General features: G+C 41.2%; 1 pseudogene; it reads left to right on the top strand.

Moving 5' to 3' along the window:
- Positions 1-9,078: 9,078 nt before the first annotated feature.
- Positions 9,079-9,409, top strand: LOC109375535 (dynein light chain 1, cytoplasmic-like; annotated as a pseudogene).
- Positions 9,410-18,769: the final 9,360 nt, after the last annotated feature.

Raw genomic sequence — 18,769 nt, 5'->3', positions numbered from 1 at the left:
TATTTTTAAAAACCATGCGTTGAAGTACTATTTATCTGGATTACTGATATGTTTAGGCATCACCTTCCATTTTGCACCTGTGGCTTCACTCGCCTCACCCTAGTCACATGCCTATGCGTCCCCCGAATTCGGGATATGATCTAAGAAAGACTGGTCAAGGCATCTTAAACCAGCAGCCTCAAGACTCCATTTGGCCTAAAGACTGGCTATGTTTAGTTTGGCCATTAATATTGCTTCATTTGAACGCTTGTAAGTAAGAAACGCACTCCGCAGATGGCCACTGTCCCATCACTCTCTATGAATTAAAATGTGGCCCTGCTCCTGAAGGCCTCTGGGCCTGACTCTGACCTAGTGGGCAGGACTGCTCACAGTGATGGAGAATGTAAATGTGGGACCCTGGGAGGCCACCATGTTCTGCACATGTAGAGAGAGGCAGGAAAAGCCAACTGCAGAAAGAAAAATGAAGTGAATGTGCAGAGAGGAGCCAAACAGAGGCCTCTAAGAGCCATAAGTGTGAATGAAGCTTGGCTGTGCTGACTTTGAACTTCCTGTTCCTGTAACCCAAGGGAAGCTCTAATTCTACCTTTGGTCTGAATGAGGCCCCCATTCTCAATAATCCCCATCCTCCACCTTCCTGGGCTGGGCTCCTCAAGTCTCCCCTACAGGAAAAAAGTGCTGTCCTTTCTTACCTTCTATTTACTGTAAAATGAGCAGTAGATAAGCAATTCACCAAGTAAGGTCTGTCCTGCACAGAGTCCCTGGCCTGTACAAGCAGGAGCCATTTGAAAGAAGGAGCGATCCGTCACTCCACAGTTTTGCTGAACAGTTCATAACCCCAGCTGTGCCTCAGATACAGTTAACACTAGAGAACCGGTAAGCATGGAAGGGCTCCATGAACACCGCCTCCAGGAACCAGAAAGAATGCTGTCCAGGCCCATGCTGTGACTCACCATCATTATAATTATTCAGAATCATTTTTAATCAGGTAACAACACACCCATTCAAATAAAATGTAAATAAAACACCAGGAAGAAAAATCAAAGTTTGTTTCCCAGCAAAACTGAATACTTCAGCGTTTGCAAAGAAAATCTAACTCTGCCAAAATTTAGTATGTTTTACATTGAATTTTGCTTCGATTTATGACCAAATCTCCTGGGTACCAATGGTATATAAAGAAACCATTAACTCTGTGGAGGCAATTGCTAATTTTTATAGTAAAAAATGCATACTGTTTATACCATGATTGCTTAGGAAATTAGGGAACACAGCTTCTAATATCCTGTGTGTGGAATACTGTAGCAAACCACTTAACTTGCAATAATAGAGTATTGACTGGGTACAGTGATCTGTGAGACACAGCTACAGTCAGATTAAGTTGCTATCACACTGTGCTCGATAGAGCCTCTCTCATAATACATTTATTCCACCTTAGCCAAAAAATTCTAAAGAGATTATATATATATATATATATATATATATATATATANAGAGAGAGAGAGAGAGAGAGAGAGAGAGAGAGAGAGAGAGATCTCTAAGAGCCTCTTCCTGTAAAGTATATATTACCTTCCTTTTACCACTTTGCTTTCAAATACTTAATTAAAATACTGACTTCTTTTCTCTTCCTATCTACAAAATCTTTAGGACTTTGTAATACTGAGCCCTTGGCTTAAGCAATATCTGCATTAAGAGGAGGTATTCCTGAGGCTAATTTCATGTTTACCAAAGAGGATCACCATCCAAAAACCTTGGGTTAGCATTTGCAGGTCTTGAAAGTCTGTCAGAATACATTCAAGAGCTTTGACATGCCTTTTAGGCTAGCTACACTAGGCCAGCGGTGTCAAAGCATAACGAGTGTGCATGTTCTTTCTGAATGCAGGCTGCGATTGGCACCCCTTCCCTCTCCGCCTCCCTCTCCCCCTCTTCCATCTTTCCGTTTCTCTCACTTACTCACACATGGACTTTTCATTATTCCCTAGTTAATCTGCTGCCGCGATCCAGCATATCACACACTGACAGGATATGATAAGATAGCTTCTGGTCCCTGTCATTACTCTTTAATGGACGCTGTAACATTTAGTCCAAAGCCTTTCCTTTGCATCCCAATGCTGAAGCCGGGAGCATTATGGGCACATTCTAAGCATTTGTGCCAGATGAGTCTAACCAGTAAGAGAGAAGATACACAACCCTGGAAAACGCATCCCCCATTACAGGCCACAGGAGGAAATATTCTGTATAAAGGATATAACTCGGGAAACAAGCAAACAAACCCAGCATGCACCCCAGATACTCCTCCCTGTTTTATCATTATTGGCATTACTTTTTTGACTTGAGGCATTATTTACCTGCAATAATTACAAAAATGTGAGTCTTTGGAGCATATTGTCGGGGGTATACTCTTCATGGGTCTCTCACGTTCCTGCAAGGCTTCTGAGCAGAATCACTGACAGTTTTTTTCTAGACTATCTTGTCAACAAAATTTGAATAGCAAATAGCCTTGAAAGACAGAGATGGTGTCCACCTTCAGGGCAGAAGATACATTTGTTTCCTGACCAGTGTAAGAAAGATAACATCACCTTCCAAGGCAAAAGTGGGTCAGGTTTGCTAGCAGCCCCTTAAAAAAAACTTCAGGGGTCTCCTGAAGTCAGGGATCCTCAACTGTGACACAAAACCACTGCAAGCACAGCATTCTCCTGGGGCCTCCACTGCTTCATCCTAAGGACTTGGGAAACAAAGGGGAGCCCATGGGATGTGAAGCTTCTGCTGCCTGCTGAGCTATGAATAATAAAGCACTTTCTCTATATATCCCAGAGTCTCATGGTTTCGGCCAGCATCCACAAACTGTTGCAGGTTGACTTCTTAGCCTATAGGTAGGGGGAAATTCCAGACCTTCACATTCTAGACACTCGTCAAACTTGATAAATTAACAAGTCACTTGAATATAACCAACTCTTCCCTCACAGGAATAGCAAATCGCTCCACTCCTGGGTTTCAATCATTCTAAGGGGTCTGAAAATCGTCCCTAGTCACTGTTACTCCCAAGGGAATGCCTTGGGCATGCCCATGGGCCAGTGAGTCAGCTACAGCCCCGTACAAAACCGCCATATTCTCCCTCCAGCAACTGCGGACCCCATTTGTCCTGTGAGTGCCAGGGTCCAAGCAAGAGCAAGGTCTCCAGAGAGTCCTCCAAGATGCCAATCCCAGAGGTGCCCAAACAGTGCTGAGAGACTTCCCTTTCTTCCATTCTAGGCCATACTATGACATCGAGGCCCTGAAACACCACTGCTTGGTCACAAAGTCCCTAAAGCATCTCATAAGAAAAATAAATAAATAAATTACAGGGACTCAGACCACTGCCCCCATTAACCAATGAACTCAAGCCCATCCCATTGTGTAAGACGAGAAAGACAAAACAACACCCTCATCATTTTTGTCACTCCTCTCGGTAGCCTTTATTGTAAGCAGACTCCTCCCTCCAATTCAAACTAACAATCCAAAGCTCTTATATCGAAGGATACAGGCAGATTTGGGGCAAGTGTTGAAACCCTCCATGCATTCTGTTAAAGGTCTTATTACAAACCTCTTTAGTTTATAAGAATATCTGTCAACCAAGGAGCAGAAAATTATACCCAGGAAAATGGAACGTAAGTTAGATAAATACGGCAGAAGAAAACAGAGACCAAAAAAAAGATGAAAAGAAATGGACTAGACTTTAAAGGTTTATGGGAATTAGGCACCTAGGCATGAAAGCAGTTCCTGGCAGAAAGGACAAGGTTGTCAAGGTCATTTTCAGCCTTGAGCACCTCTATCTACGGCCATAGATCTTTGCACATGTACTCCAGACTTGGAAATCGGTCATGCTTTCATCTAGGTAGCAATGTGTGTTTTGTACATGCAAATATGCTAACTGGTAATTAGGAAAAGCAGTACATGAAAACATGGTGGGGGGGGGCGGGGACGAGAGTAATTGCTTAATATGAAACTAACTGAAAACTAAGTCTTTCATTTTTCTATCTTCATCCAACAAACAAAGAAGAAAATGTAGAGTTGCAAGGGAACAAACCATCTGGATCAGAACACCTCCCAAATTTCACATTCCGTCCTGCCATCCAAATGAGGATTTAGAAGTGCTTTTCCTAAACCAATAATTGAGTGGTATCTGCCAATTTCTCCCAGAACTTGGCTTTTCTTAACAAGCCATTCCTCCGCCTTTATTTCTTTTGTTCTGTGCAATGAGAATAAGAGAAACTGGATGAATTGTACACAATCACCAGGGACATCATGGAGGTAAAAGGTGTATAATAAACTGTAAAAAAAAAAAATGGCTTTTCAAGTCACAGGGTTTTCTGAGAAAAATACACAAATAAAAAAATGCCATCTAGAAAGCTGACAGTTTTACAAATTCGTCCATAAAACTGTAATGCTCAAATTTTTTACTAGCCTAGAAATTGTTTAGCTTTGACAGAAATGACCCAAGTAGCAAGGCCTATATTTCTATAAGGAAAGTGATAAATACGTAAAACGTAGCCAGGACCAATTTTGGCCCCAAAATCGAAGGAACTAAGCTACTTGCAGAGAAGAATAAAGTGACATCTAACATAACTTAGCAACCATGACCCTCACAGAAGTTTCTCAAGAAAGCTATACCATCACCCAGACCTCTGGGGTTTTTCACTGCCCCGGCCCATTTTCATAACTTCGAGTTTGATCCTATTAAGTCTTCGGAAAAGTCATGACGTATTTTGTCTATGTTTTTCAAAGGTCATTTATTTATATAAAGAAAAAAGATCGGGCTGGCTGAGTGGCGCGATGGTTAACAACTGGCTTGGGACTCCAGAGGGCCCCGGTTCAGATCCCACATATGAGGGCCGGTGACACTGCCCTTCATAGCTAAGATGCTGAACAACAGCTCAACCTGGATCTGGGCTGCCGTGAGTCGCCGGCGACGGCGTAGGCTGCAGCCCCTGTGGCAGTGGGTTGCCATGGGCTACCGTATGTAGCCAGCAGCCAGCGTGAGTGGCCAGCAGCCGCAGTGAATGGCCGTCCAGAAGCCGGTGACTGATCTGCCTTGCCCAGGAAGAGTGCAATGATGGTGCTAACTTGGGCCAGTGAAGCCACATCCTCCACAACTAGACTGAAAAACAAAACGACAGCAACTTGTCTGTTCCCATCCCCCCAATTCCCCAATAAAAATCTTTAAAAAAAAAAAAAAAGAACAAAGATCAATCAATATATATTGCCCGTTTTGTTCAATAACCTTTTGCCATCTTTCAGTGAGCTTCATAATTCCTCATTCATAGAAGGACCTGTCTTTATTTGTGAAAAACTGAACAAGGTGCTGATTTACAGCCTCATCTGAATTGAACGTTATGCCATGCGAGGAGTATTGAAGACAGCGAAACAAGTGGAAGTCAGGCGAGTACGGTGTGTGTGACAACACTTTCCATCCAAGCTCCAATAATTTTTGACGTGTGATCAAACTTGTGTGTGGTCTCGCGTTGTCATGATGGAACACAATTCCTTTACAATTAAGAAGCTCTGGACGTTTCTGGATGATGGCTTCCTTCAAACTGTCCAATTGCCGACAGTACACATTTGAATTGATTGTTTGGTTTCTTGGTAGGAGCTCGAAAAATACGACACCTTTAAAATCCCACCACACTGAGAGCATAACCTTCCTCTGATGAATGTCTGCTTTTGATGTCGTTTGAAGTGAATCATCACATCGGGACCAAGACCGTTTGCACACCACATTGTTGTAAACAATCCACTTCTCATCACCGTTTATCAGTCACTTCAAAAAAGGATCATTTTCCTCACGTTTAATGAACATATTCCAGATGTTTATACGCACCATCAAATGAACTTTGAGTTCATGTGGAACCCAAATATCGAGCTTGCTTATGTATCCCAGCTTCTTCAGGTAGTCATAAATGCTTGAATGATGGGTGTTCAATGTTTTTGCAATCTTGTGTCATGCAACGTAGGTTGGACTCGATCAATGCCTTTATTTTTTTGTCATCAACCTCAGTGGGCCTCCCTGACCGAGGAGCTTTGTTGAGGTCAAAATCACCAGCACGGAATTTTGTGAACCATCGTTGGCACTCACATTCTTGTAGAGCATTGTCACCATAAATTTTATGCAACTTTTCAGAAGCTTGACATGCGTACTTCCCTTTATGGAAGTTAAACAGTAAAATATGGCAATAAGTTTGGTCTTCCATCTTCAACTTGTAAAATCTCCAAAATTCAACCAAATCACTCAATTTTTTTTTTAGAATGAAGCTAGAACTGTCAGCTGTCAAATGACATAGGAGTAACATAGATGCGATTGACTCTAGTACTTCCAAAAATGAACTTTTTTCATTAGTGCCATCTGTCGCAAACATGCGTCATGACTTTTCCAAAGACCCAATAGTTTGATCACTGAAGCAGTGTTCAGACTATGCATGGCTTGAGATGATCTAAGAATAAGAAAGTGTCCACTGAATCTGAAAGAGTTTTGAGAAAATGTCTCAACCTTGTGAAACAGATTGTCTCAAGGCCAAATCTCCTCCTGGGAGTGAGTTACACTCTTATGGAAGAACTGAGTGCTCTGCCAGATTGCATATCATGGAGTCAGCAGCACAGGTCTAGTGAGCACCAGTCTCACTGTCAAATCCCAGCTCTGCCGTTACTGCGCAGGTGACCTTAGGGAAGTTCTAAGACACTCCTGAAGCCCAATTTCTTCATTTCTAAAATAGGATTAATAATATCACTATACATGTCCTCCACAAAATAAAACTTTGATGATCAACCATAAGATATGAGATAGAACCATATAGCAGAATGGTCACAGATCTCAAACTTTAAGAGCAGGAGAAAGAAAAGCACCACTGTGGAATCACAACTATTTTGACCATCATGAGATACAAAAATCCCTGCAGAAGAAAAAAGAGGGCTTGAAGAAGAAAACAATTATTCCCAACTTCTCCTTCTGGGGGTATCTGTTTTACTTTTCCAATCTTGAGAAGATGTTGAGGCTTTAACTCTTTCTATGAACAGGAGCTGACAGGTGATAAAAAAGGATGTTTGGAACAACAGCTGTGGGTCATGTGATGAGCACTGGCTGCGAAGCCCTAAAGCCTCCGGCTCTGTGGCTGGCTGACTAGCTGAGCAGGGGACACTCGCTGAACCTCTCTGAGACACACACCCCTCCCCCACCTCCCGCCCAAATCCTCAACTCTAAAATGAGAGATTTGAATGGCACAGGTTCTAGAAGGTCCCCTGGAGCTAATGAAAAACATTCAAATTTCCACAATTCTACTAAATCAAACATACCGATGTCCAAAAAAAATGATTGCAATGCAGGTTACCTTTCCCCTGGAGAAACTGAGCTTGCCTTCCAGGAAGCTCATGCCTTATTTGGCAACAAACATCCAGAGCCACTAGGCTGGGCATCCAGGTGACCCACATTTCTGTATAAATGCTTCCGCTGGTGCCAAGGGCTGCATGTGGCCTGGAACGAGAAAAAAAAAAGAGATTAAACTGAAGGCAGGAACACCTGCCTCAAAGCCTGGAGGGAGCTCTAACCACCCTGACAGGCCATTTGTGGTAATTGTCCTGTCTTATCCAATCAAATGGTTATTCAGGCACTGAGAGGTTGATGCCTCCTGTCAGTTGACCGTAATTCCAATCACCTCCATTGCACATATATGTTTTATTTGCATTGCACCTGTACCACTCCAGACCAGCAGAGACCAATTAAGCTACGATCCGCACATATGCCACCTAAATCTGACAAATGACTGTTCTCAATGAAATCAAAGAAATGTGCTAGGGTAGGCCAGATGATCACTTAGGTGAGGGAGGGTAGCCCACAATGACATTGAGAATATGAGACACACAGAAATAAATAGATGGAAAAGAAACAGGTTTTTTTAAGTTGTGTTTTCTGTTGCTACTGATACATGAAGAGCTTTGATAGTGCATGTTTAGACAAAGGAGGATATTTAAACTTTAAACTCCCACTAGCAAATAAAGTGGCAAAGGAATAGGGTTGTGTGGCTTAACTTAAATAAGTACATTAATTGCTGGGGCACCTGGATATTAGCATTTGGATACAAAATTGTCTGGGCTATTGAAATGCAAAACACAAATACAGACAAGGTCATTGCTGTGATGGATGCATCATTCCAGTTTGCTTCCCTGTCTGTATTAGTTAAGACCATGCTAACTGCTCTTAAAAATAAAACTGTTAGCATCCAGTGAAAGTGTTCCTGGTGAGTGGCCCACTCTCTCCCACATGGAGACTGAGAGAACCAGGATCCTTCCATCTTGTGACTCTGACAATTCCTGGGTCCTGTAGTCTCCTGTATCCATCCAGGTGACAGGGGAAAGGAGAGTAGAAGAGATATTGGCTGCTTACAACTCTAGCCCAGGAAGTAATACTTCTGCTTCTTTATGAGAATGGTCACATGGCCACATCTGGATGCAAGTAGGACCAGGAAATGGAATCCCTAAATGGGCAGTATACCCGCAATGTTGATCCTACACCATGGAAGGTGCAGCATGAAATTCTGGGGGACAGCAGGCCTCTTTCACAACAACATATTCTCTTATATAAATGTGTCAACTTAGGAGCTGTTTTTAGATCCTAATTATTTCAACTTGTACTTTATCATTGACTAGAAGTGAGTGTTATAGTAATTTCATATGGTTATCACGCTGAATTTGTTTCTTCAAGATGTTAGAAAAGATCCAACCAGATAACACAGATGCCTCCCAGGTGTGCTCTTAGGAGCAAAAATAGTGTACAATCGTCTTTTTCATGAGGAAAGAAAACTATTGATTTGTCTTCACATTTGTGGTTACACTGCTTCCAAGCTTTACACCCAGCATGGTGACAGGCTGGTTATAGTGTTTAACTCGGTCTCAGGAAACTAGATCATGATATGAGTACAAAACCAGCTTTGCCATCAGCATAAAGAGTTGACTCTTGAGATGCGCCATGGCTTTGATAGCGACGGCTTCTCCTGCCGGGTCTTATTCTCGCCAGCCCCTCCCCCAGGAGACCGTTGCAGTCAGCCAATCTCTGCTCCACTGTAACCATGTGCAACAGAAAGGCGGTGATCAAAAATGCCGATATGTCCGAGGAGATGCAACAGGACTCGGTGGAGTGTGCTACTCAGGCGTTGGAGAAATATAACATAGAGAAGGACATTGCGGCCCATATTAAGAGTTTGACAAGAAGTACAACCCCACCTGGCACTGCATCGTGGGGAGGAACTTTGGTAGTTATGTGACACATGAAACCAAACACTTCATCTGCTTCTACCTGGGCCAGGTGGCCATCCTTCGTTCAAATCTGGTTAGAAGCATGGACTGTGCTACACACCCCGTGATCCATCCAAAACCAAGGACTGCAGCCTAAATTCCAAATACCAGAGACTGAAATCTTCAGCCTTGCCTAAAGGAGCACCTTGATCTTGAACCTTTGTGTTGTTTTTGTACAGGGCTTTCTATGTACTCATTTGTTGTGGTTATAAAACAATTAGCAAAACAAACAAACAAACAAACAAACAAACAAACAAAAAGAGTTGACTCTTGCTCAGGCCAAACTCAGGGTCATAACTCATGGCTGTGGGAGAGTATGGATGATAGTCAGATGCTGTAGTCAAAGATGATAGTCAGATGGCAAAAGGGAGAAGGAAAGATTGTATTAAGAATGCTAATTCAGTGGGCCGGCTGAGTGGCTCAGCTGGTTAAGAGCTCGCTCAAGAGTTTGAGCTCTGAGCAACAGCGGTTCGAGTTCCGGCCGAGCTGAGCAGTCACTGAGCTACCAACAGGTGGCAGGATGGTTCAGCTTAAAAACAAAAAACAAAACAAAACAAAAGAATGCTAATTCAGCGTATCAGTTAAAATCTCAAATTCCTGCTTTGTTTACATTTCTTATTCAAACAGGGATGACTGGACTTGGTTGTGAAAAAAACACCATCGACTCCTGTGTAAAAAACAAAACAAAAAACTGGTTATTTAAAGGAATTGCACTAACAGAAGCAGGAGAACTGTATTTCTGAAGCTGGTGTTGAATAATATTGTCTGTACACCTGAAACTAATAATAAAAATAAATAAAAATAAAAAAATTAAAAAAAAAAAGAAACAGGAGAGTACTTACCAACCAGGTGTTAGAAACCACCACTCCCCAGTTCCTTAACACATTGATATCACAGTGTCCCTTTTGTCCCTGAGTATAGCTAAAATCCCACCAAGATGTGTTTATGGGCAGCAGATAGAAGTAGCTTATGTAACTTAAGTAGGGAAAATGAGACCACATGACATTCAGCAGAGGAGCAACAGGCAGATCTTGTAATCACAAGTTAGCAAACTTCAAAAAACCTATTTAAAAGGAGTTCTGGTAACATTCATTTTGATGAGATCATAATATGTGTGCCATAAATCTCAGAATCTATGAGCTGCAGCTTTTGTCCAGGGGAGTAAATCATTAAGCTTAGATTTTTAACTTCTAAAATGCATGATGCAAAGTTCTGTTGATTATAAAGAGTCTGATTTTCTCGTCAGCATCCACCAAAAGCAGCAACAGAAAATGCCTCTTAGCACAGTTCTGCTGACTTATGATCTCAACTTTGCCGACTCTCATCTGTTTCTAGGCACAGCTGTGTTCAAATGGAATAGCGCTTTGTGCAAACCGTGCCAGGGTGGCCTCGGAGCAAAAAAGCCCAGAGTAGAGGAGTTAGGGAAATCAGTATTTTAGAGCTGGAGCCAGGAATTTGGGCCATCACCTGCAATTTCAGATACCTGTGATCTTACATGGCTCACTCTTTGCTAAAATGTACTGCCTGAAGCAGATCTTAGAGAGACGTTATGACAACCCAGTTCTCCGGGTACTTAGCAAGCTTCTATGAGCCTGCCAAGATGAGTCAATTGGAGGAGAATGAAGAAGGTGGTGGCATGCATGGTGCCTCTGCTATCTCTGCTCAACCTGAAGGAGAAAACTGCACCCAGGTTGATAATTACAACATCAGAACCCATTTAAGATGTTTTTAAATTTTTTTCTTGGTTGTTTTGTTTTGCTATAGAGTTCAACAGTGCAGCATTTCTTAAAAACAAACAAACAGCAAAAAAAAACCAAAACACTAAACATAATGAATCCATCCTGTTGGATACTTGGAAAAGAGCAGAATTTCTGATCCAAGAAGACCTGAGTCATCAGCAAGAGCAGGACCTTTGGGAAACTAAGAGAAACAGAAGCACTAAAGAGCAAACTTCCCTTGGGACCCAACAGAATGCTTCTCAGTTAATCAGCCTCCTCCACTTGGCTCCTGGCTGATGGCCACTAACTGCTATAACCCTACATCTTCCCAGCTTCCTAAGCCCAGGATTTGATCCCTAAATCCAAGTATAAATTGTGGAGTCTAAAAGCAAAGGCTTTGGACTAATACTGCCTTGTTTCATATCATTGCTTTGCCACTTGCTGTATAACCATCAATAAGTTATCTAATATCTATTAAGCCTGGTTTATACATGGGAGAGAAAGCGCTAAGGATATATTTTTAAAGTGAAAAGCGGTTCTCTGTAGATGGAAGGGTTAAGCATTAAATTACTTTTATTTCATTTACCTTCACTTTCTAAAAATGTTTATAACTGAGCATATATTATTTTTGCAATTAGAGAAACAAACATATTATATAATAATAAACTTAATGAAGGCACTGGAACTTAAATGAAACAGTTTTAACAGTGTAATTCTTTGAGTCCAAAGAATAGTTAGATCCCAACCGTGTTCCTCTAAATATTGTAAAAATGCCAAAAGTCAATTTGAAAATAAGTTCAAAAGCTTAATTTTCAATAAAGGAAAACAAAACCAGACTGCAGTATAACAAATTAAAATACAAAACCTCCCCCATCTCCCACTTGGTCACTTAATTCCATTCCTCTAGGCCCTAACTGGCATGGTAACATGGCTCCCAGTGCCATGATGCCTGTTATATCAGACTCTGCTGTTATCCAGATATACACCTCCCAGACTTAACACAAAACTCTCCTTCCAAAAGACTCCAACAACATAAAACATTCTGTTGGAATGTTTTTAAACAAGTTATTGAAACACAGAAAGGACATTGCTTTCAAAGTTTTAGCCTGTTCCAAGAACCCTGTTGAGATTTTTGGCTTCTTCTCCTACAGCCCTGACACAAAATTCAACTTATACAGGCAGCCCTACTTCATGGCGGCTGACTGAGCACAGAGGGTGCATCAGCCAACCTGATCATTAAAGAATTTCTGGAAGATGAAAAAAAAAAAAAACAAAACACAGGTCATAAGATTGACAGTGAACTCCCACAGAACTGAGAGACCTAAAACCCCAAGCGGTCAAAAAAGAAGACCAACAGAACTACAGAATAACCCCCAAATAAGAGAATCAAGTATAGTGGGCAAGTCCTAGCAGAGACAACAAACCTTGTGATTGTCCATGAGAAAATTAATTGAAGTGCTGGAGGAAAACTGCATTGGTCCCTACTTTCAAAGTGACTTCAGTGTACTTTGGATGACAAGCCTCAAGCATGTCACTCCAAATAAAACGGAAGATATGCCCTCAAAAGACAACTCAAGTGAGCATGGGAACACTGGTTATGTTGCATGAAAATCCTAGCATTCAGAAGTTAGGCTATTCATACACCTACAGAGAAGTTACACAGTCCAATGTTGCTCTGTCCTTCTGCCCTGCATAGCTGTAGAGCCACAGATCCTGTAATCGTAACTGAATTATCTATCAGAAGAGCAGCTATTTTCATTTCTGCTGGAGAAATCCCATTTACCTATCAGTGCTATCAACCTAGATGCCAATTTATAAATATAAGCAAGAGTCCCAAAATAACAAAACTTAGGAAAACTAATACGTGAATGAGACACTGGGCTGTAAAGGAAAATAACCAATCCCTGTAAACAGAGCCTATGAACAATATTTAATAGAAATTTAAATATATAATAAATATCTTCAAGAGATTTATAGCATGTTACAGCTATAAAAGAGCCCTGTGAGAAACAGTAATCACAGTTTGCAAATTAAAAATATGATTGCTAAGATTTTTTTTAACTAAATAAATCAACTCAACACCAAAATGTACATCACATGAATTTTAACAAGTTGAAAATCTATCAAACAGACAAAGAGACAGACAGCGAAAGAGAAGTGACAAGAATCATGGCAGATAGATCTTAGAAAGCCAATATCTATCTACCATGAGCTCCAGGAAAGAGCAATGAAAAGCATGCTAGGGGAATAAAATGAAAGAAATAAAAATCAATTTTTCTTAAAAAAATTTTCCACAGGACATGGCCCACTGTGGGAAAGACAGCTACTTGTCTATCAATACACATTTTCCCTTTTTCTTTTAATACAATAAATAGAACCCCTGACAGTTTAAACTGATTACAAAACACCAGGCTAAATAATTTCCCATCCTCTCTTGCAAACTGATTGTGTGACACAATCCTGACCAATAAGACGCAGATTGAGGTGATAGGTGTAATTGTGGGCCATGCTTTTAATGGAAAGAAGAATGCCTTCCATTTTTCCCCTCCCCTGCCCATTGGCTGGAATGCAGTTGTGATGGACATTTTAGATATTTTAGATCAAACACAAACTGCTGCTTTTGTACTGTAATTGCAGAGTGAGACAGAGGCCTTCTGGTTCATAAAGTCAAAAATATTTCCTATCTGGCCAGTTACCGAAACAGTTTGCCAACCTCTGGTTACATTTTTAAAACACTGACAACACTATGTTGATGATGATATGAAGCAACTGGAATGCTCTGCCCTTGCCAGTTGGAGTGGAAAGTGTTAGAAGCATGTCCCAGAACTATTTGGAAAACAGTTTTGGTAAAGTTAAATCTACGGCTGGCCTGGTACCCAGCAATTCCACATCTATGCATATTTCCATGATGAATGAGCATATATAGCCACACAAAGACATGTTCAAGGCTGCCAAGAGCAGCTTTACTTATTATAATCAAGCGTAGATAAATGAATTGTGATGTACTCATACAGAGAGAAACTACACTGCTGCTACACCCAACCTTATGAATGAAACCCCAAAACATATTAAAAGACAGACATGAATGAAAATTTACTGCATTTCACTCATATGAAGTTCAAGAAAAGGGAAAAACAGTTTCTGATGATAGAAGTCAAAATGATCAATATCCGTGGTGGGTCGGTATTGACTGGAAAGAACATGAGGAAGCCTTTGAGGTTGCTAGAGATTTCCATAGCTTGGTCTTAATTGTGGTTACAAAAGCACATTCATAAAAATTCATTGAGCTATGCACTTAAAGTTTGTATACTTTGTTGTATATATAATTCAATAAAAACTTTTTAAAAGAAGTTGAGGAGGTAAGCAAAAAATGATATGTCTTATAGTTAACACAGAACAATTGTTGATTAATTTTTGGCCAAGCAGCAGATCATAGGATTAAACATATTTCCTGAAAAGGTAAGACTTAAAAATGTAAGAGGCTAGAATAAGAGATAAGTACTTTTAAATCCTAAGTGAAAATAAATCAACTACAGCAATGTTCAACAAATATAACATTTAGTGAAAAGGAAAAGGCACCAAAATGCACACAGTATGAGTCTATTTATATAAAATTCAAAAACAGATAGATTGAAAGTATGTGTACTAGGAATGCATGCTTAGGTGGTAAAACTACCAGGAAAACGGGAAAGTGAGTCTCATTAAGGAGAGTCATTACCTTACTCACAAACAGAAAAGGCTGTGATAAGGAAGTGATGCGGGAGAGAGGCTTCCAGTATGCTGGTAATGTTATTTCTAGATCTACATGATGATTATACTCATGTTCATGTTATTACTATGTAAAATTGCACATATATTTTAAGCATTTTTCTCAATGTCTGCTTTCCTTCACATGACAAATGGTTTAAAAAGAAGTAAAGATATACACAATTTGAAAAGCAAGGTTCACTCAATATTATTCATGTGTTCTCTCTTCATATGTAAGTATGATTATATTCATATAGATACAATGGTATAGATACATATGAATTTAAAATATAATATATATTTTATATACACATACGCATGTCTGTATGTACTAGAGAAGATGCATTCTTTTCAAATGTCCGTAAAACCTGTCTTTAAAAGTCTGTCATATACTAGGCCAGGGATGGTTTGTTCACTGCCTCAGATCAGGGATGGCTGGGAGTTTCCCATGCTTTTATTTTCAAGATGGATGGAGTGTGTGTGTGTGTGTGTGTGTGTGTGTGTGTGTGTGTGTGTGTGCGCGCGCTTATACTGTCATTTCTTGTTGGGTGTATGGTGGTGGGAGGGTACATAACCCAGCTTTCGGTTCATATGTTATAAGGCACAAGGAATCTCATCCATGCACACTTGACATAGAAAGCGCATTGCCCAGAAAGCATGAACTGAGCTGGATGCAATGACTGAATGGGACTCTGGATCGTCTTTTTTAGAGAATAATATGAGAAGATGCTCTTGAATATTGGGTAGCCAAATGAACCAACTAGGACAAAAACAGCTCACAGATCACTAAAAACCTGTGTTACACTTGCCCCATAATGTGGAGCCTTCTCCGAGGTGAGGCTGGTCAGCCAGGGACTAATTTTCCCAAATTCTTTTACCACCAGAGGCAGTCATGTGACTAAGTTCTAGCCAATAGACTGAACAGAACTGAAGACCATTACTCCCAGACCCGACACAGAAAGGCCTACCATACTGTACTCCACCTATGTTCTTTTCACCTTTCAGCTAGCTACAATAGAGGTAATCTCTCAGGGTGACTTTAAAAACTCTGTTAGGCCAGCCGAGTGGCATGTTGGTTAAGAGTTGGCTTGGGATGCCAGCTCTGAGCAGCAGGGCCCCAGTTCAGATCCCACATGTGGGCCAGTGACTCTGCACCCTCTACAGCTAAGATGGTGAACAACAGCTCGACCTGGAGCTGGGTTGCCATGAGTCGCTGTGATGGCGTAGGCTGCAGTGGGGCTGCAATGGGCTACCATGAGCTACTGTGAGTGGCTGGCAGCCGGCGTGAGCGGCTGTCCAATGGCTGGCGAGTAACTGCCTCACCCGGGAAGAGCGCAATGATAACACCAACATGGGCCAGTGAAGCAACATCCTCCACAACTAGACTGAAGAACAAAAGGACAGCAACTTGTCTGTTCCCGTTTCTGATTCCCCAACGCTGTTTCCCTCTCCCTATTCCCCCAATAAAATCTGTAAAAAAATAAAAATAAAAACTTTTTGTTGAAGAGGGTAAAGCGCCCATCAGCCCAGGTCCCTGAATAACTGTATGTATACAGGCTTTTCACCTACACACTACTATTATGTGAGCAACGAAGCAACTTCTGTGGTGTCTGATCCATCCTTCATTTTGGGTGTATTTGTTAGAACAATTAGCCTACACTAACTAATGCAGGGAATAATAGGAGCACCTACCCTACAATGTGATTGTGGAGATGAAATGAAACCATGGAAAAAAAGAAACTTAACACCATGACCACACATCGTAAGAACTCAATATGAGTGAGCTTAGTAAGTACCCAGGAAACTATTACAAGGACTTTGTGTCTTCAAAATGATTACGTTTCAAGAGATGAGCTCTTGAAAATAAAGGGAAGTGATTGATGACAGTCTACTCAGTCCATTTCTTCCAGTTAATCATTCTTTCCTCTGGGTTTGGTTATATGAGTAGCACAGTAGGCAGCCGAAGCACATTTGAGCAATAAAACTATGAAACAAGCTCAATATGCTAACCATCAGGGACAATGATGGACCAGCTGGAGACTCGGAGATGAGATCCTAACCTCAGTGAACAGAAAGGAGGAAATCATACGTAAATATGCCTGCAAAGGTAGTTATGCCTGCTTTTCCCCTTTATGCTTGCAGCAAGCACGTGTGCACGTACACATGCACGCGAATGACACACGGACAGGCTGCAGCACTGCAAAGAGTATTGGTGATTTTATTGACGAGTCTCTCAAATCATCACTAAAACAAAATAAGCTGTTCCGCTCACAGCTGGAGTCAAATGGAGTGATGACAGTTGTCTCACCTTTTCTGGATGATAAATGAGCCTTCCACTCCTTACTCAGGTCCTTGACCCAAATTCAGAGTTATTCCAGTGACCCAGGCAGACCTCTGAGAAGAAAAAAAGCCACACTCACAAATGCCTAATGAAGCTTGTCTCAACTATTACTATTGCACCCTGTCATTCTAACTATAAATGATTTTCTAAGATACCTTTTTTTCCCCCATAATCAGCCTAGCAGACAAAAGCACCTAATATAGATTAAACACACCTCTCTCTTTCCCTCTCTCTCCATACACTCACATTTCACCAGTCCTACTATCGCATGGTTATTTTAAACTTTCTATGAAACTTCATATTCTCCTGTTTTTTTTATCTTGGAAGTAAGCCAATAAGAAGGTCTTTGGTAAGAGGATTTTAGAATCATGTAAAGGGAAATTTTGTCCCCTCAACAATCTTTCTCTAAAAAAATATTTTATTTTTCAGTTACAGCTGACATTCACTATTATTTTATATTAGTGCCAGGTGTACAGCATAGTGGTTCGACATTTACATAATTAATGCAGTGATCCCCCAATTAGTCTAGTACCCACCTGGCACTGTACATAGCTGTTGCAACATTATTGAGTATATTCTCTAGGCTGTATTTTGCATCCCTGTGGACAATCCTTTTCATTAAGGTACAAATTTCAATCGACTGAGAGTGACTCTTCAGAACTCTCTTTGCAAGTGGTTTGGAAGCCATGTCCGAGCTTAGCAGGAAAGAATGCCATGATCGAATAGCTATGTCTACACACACAGGGGACGGTGACATATTACAACATATTCCATGTATTTGTCCTCCACAGGAATCAAGGTAGAATGATACATAGAAAATTCGAAAGCAAGAGATCTAGCCTAACATGTAGATATAGATACAGATGTGGATATAGATACAGACATTTACAATCTCCATCCTTCAAAGACGACAATACAACCACATTTCAAAGCACATTCCCTGAAATTGTTTGTACTTGGTTGCTTCCTACAACCATCGACTTTAAATACCTTATGTTGCAAAGGCTAGAGATAAAATTAAACAACTTACTAAGGGAAAAAAAGAGAAAAAGGGCTCTTGGAAGTAAGGGCCTGAGGTTTCTGTTCCTTTCACAGAAGCAAACTCCCTGAGAGATCCTCAAGCCAGAGCTCCCCCTGGAAGGCATGTGCTCTGTGGCTGCCGAGATGTCTTTCTCCAACAATGGAAAGGCGCATGTTAACAGCCTGTCGTAACAAGACTCCATTATTTCCGGAACAGAACATCTCCGAAGGACTCTCACTACCCAGAGGTTGCAAAGAGTTTCCCATTTAGCACCACCTTTGTGTGGCATGAGCACCTGACACACGATGAAAGTGGAGGAGTCGGCCCTGGGGAGGAAGGGCTTTCTCCCTTTCAAGTTTCTGAACTTTTCTTGGTCTGTGGAGGTCCAAACCATAGAAGCAAGAAAACTCAAAAGAAAAGCAACAAAAGCAGCTACAAATCAAAAGAGCCCTCTCCAGTGAATGGCTCCTGCTGTTCTGCTTTCATTACGCACCAGCCCCGTCTGAATGGGGAGCAGCACCTCAGCCTCCTTGTACAAACTCAACACATTGTATTGAGGAGTGTGTACAACTTGCGAAGGAGTGGACTGGCTGCAGGCTAAACTCTCCGGTCCGTTTCAGCCTCCCTCCT

Source organism: Hipposideros armiger, unplaced genomic scaffold, assembly GCF_001890085.2.
Source record: "Hipposideros armiger isolate ML-2016 unplaced genomic scaffold, ASM189008v1 scaffold_966, whole genome shotgun sequence".
Classification (NCBI taxonomy): Eukaryota; Metazoa; Chordata; class Mammalia; order Chiroptera; family Hipposideridae; genus Hipposideros; species Hipposideros armiger.
This window is presented reverse-complemented; position numbering and strand designations above follow the sequence as displayed.